Genomic DNA, 2,720 nt, shown 5'->3' with positions numbered 1-2,720 from the left:
CCTTCATGTGTGTTCAAGTCTCCCATGACTGTGACCCATTGTCCATTGAATTGCTTTTTTAGTTCTTCTTTGAAGCCCTCCTTCTCTTGAGATGTAGAGCCTACTTGAGGGACATACAACTGAACCACCTCCATACTTCTTCCCTTAGTCATTATTGTGATCTTAATTATCCTGTTGCTTATCCTCTCGATCTCTTCTTTTAGATCATCCCTCATCCATCAAGTGCCCTGGAACCAATTCAGTTCTCTAACGTTCTCATTGTTGATGGGACATTAAACCAATGCAGTAGCTGTAAAGCCCAGTAAGAATTCCAAAGAGTGGTAGCTAACGGGGTTCTGGTGAAGCTGTGATAGACCTAGCTCGTCAACAGTGGATCATCAACCATATTTCAGCTCTGTTGTTAATTTCTGGTGTTATTCTATTTGATGCATACAACTGTAAACATGGTGTTTTTTATAATTTCATAATTAAATAAAATTTTCAGACAGCAGTTTAATATTTTGTTAAACATCATTAACAATATTTTCTAGTGATTTCTCTCTAACAGGAATAGTTATAGTGCTTGTGTTGTCCACAAAAATACTAACTAGCTTGAGGTTCATTATGTGGAAGGGCATTCATATACACTAGTGTGCAAAACTTGAGGATGAAAGTAACTTTCACATGACGTGTTATTGCCAAGTAACATAGCTCAATGAAACTTGGACCACACATAGAATGACTCACTACAGTATAGAACGGAAGCCAACTGAAAGAAATACACAATTACAAGAACAGTGACACTTTTATTCAAAGACAGTAATTACCTGAAGTCACTGATGACCCCTGACCATTATGAATGGTGAGACATGGTCATTAATGGGATTTGTAATCACCACAGGTGGAAAAGCATGCTCTGCAACATGCTACTCTGCAGCTCTGCAACATGCTACTCTGCACCCCACAAGGTTGGTAAGGAATTATTGTGGTAGGGCATTCCATTTGTCCATAAGCATGGATGACAACTGCTGGATAGTTGTTGGTGTATGTGGAAGTCTGCAATACATCTCCTCAAAGCGTCTCAGACATATTTGATTGGACTTAAGTCATGGAAATGGGCAGGCCAACCCATTCGCTGAATATCCTTTTCTTCCAATGTGCAGTTCAGTGCATTTCCACACCATGATGCATAAAAATGATGTCCAGGCCAAATATATGTGGGGATGGAGTACAGTGTCACAGTAATTTTGACCATGGAGGTTAGTATGTCCATGCAACATTATGCCTTCCCATACCATAACATCTGAACCAACAAAATGATCATGTTTGACAATGGTGGATGTACCCTCATATAGTAAGAGGTGGGAACACATAATGCACCTAGAAATATTGTTGAACATGATCATTTTGGTGGTCCAGGTATTATGGTGTGAGGAACCATAATGTTGCATGGGTGATGTCCATATCATTGATCACGGTACACTCATTAGTCAATGTTACTGTGACACTGTACTTCTTCCTCATGTGCATCTTCACAACAACTAACTTTTTTCCTACTTTCAGCATTGTTTGAATTCTTCAGAACAAAATTTTGGATTCTTTGTAATAAATATAATTCAAACCACTTGCTTGCATAATCATCAATTCCAGGAGATGTAAGCTTTTATTTGGCAATGGCCTTGCCACAGTGGGTACACCGGTTCCCGTGAGATCACCGAAGTTAAGCACTGTTGGGCGTGGTCGGCACTTGGATGGGTGACCATCCAGGCCGCCATGTGCTGTTGCCATTTTTTGGGGTGCACTCAGCTTCGTGATGCCAATTGAGGAGCTACTCGACCGAATAGTAGCAGCTTTGGTCAAGAATACCATCATAACGACCGGGAGAGCGGTGTGCTGACACCATGCCCCTCCTATCTGCATCCTCCACTAAGGATGACATGGCAGTCGGATGGTCCCAGTAGGCCACTTGTGGCCTGAAGACGGAGTGCTTTAAGCTCTTATTTAACATGCACAAATGGTGTTCATAGTTGATCAACTTTTCTGCAATTAAAACTTTGTTACATTACATAAACTGTTTCTGGCTGAGTGTGGCATTACTGATGAGTACATTACTTTCTAAAATATGTTGGAAAAGATGCCTGTGAGGGAAATTGGCAATATTAAAGTCTTTAATGCAATTTTTCAAATAAAGCAATTTAAAAAGGGCATATTTTAATCTGACTAACAAAATTCCCTTTGTTGGTGGTGCAATACATACATCGCTAAGGATGGAATTCTATTTGAAATTACACCTACAACATATGATCTTTAGTTTTTGAGAACTTTTATAATTCTTTTAATGTCAATGAAGAATGTTAGTGCTAATTCTAAATGCTTAAAGTTTTATGGAAAAACATTTTTGATACATTCTATGGTTTCTGCAACTATTTAATACCAGTTTCGTTGGCACATTTAGAAAGTTGTGATTATAAATACTTCCAAATTGTGAATTACGGGGGTGGTTTGGAAAGTTATCAGAACAGAATAGAAAAAAAATGTACTTACATCACTGGAACTTTTTTTATTTTTCAATGTGGTCTCCTTTTAGATTAATGAACCTGGTCCAATGATGTTCCAATGTCTTGATCCCATCTTGAAAATGAGTTTTCTCCAAGCCTGCAAAACAGTTATCAACTCCGGCTATCAATTCTTTGCTTGAAGTGAATCTTCATACACCATGAAAAATTTTCAGTTTTGGGAAG

General features: G+C 38.6%; 1 pseudogene; it reads left to right on the top strand.

Annotated features, from left to right (window-relative positions):
* The first annotated feature begins 1,648 nt into the window (after window positions 1-1,648).
* Window positions 1,649-1,766, top strand: LOC126164204 (5S ribosomal RNA; annotated as a pseudogene).
* Window positions 1,767-2,720: the final 954 nt, after the last annotated feature.

Source organism: Schistocerca cancellata, chromosome 2, assembly GCF_023864275.1.
Source record: "Schistocerca cancellata isolate TAMUIC-IGC-003103 chromosome 2, iqSchCanc2.1, whole genome shotgun sequence".
Lineage (NCBI taxonomy): Eukaryota > Metazoa > Arthropoda > Insecta > Orthoptera > Acrididae > Schistocerca > Schistocerca cancellata.
The sequence above is the reverse complement of the archived record's forward strand: the minus strand, read 5'-3'. Positions and strand labels throughout refer to the sequence as shown.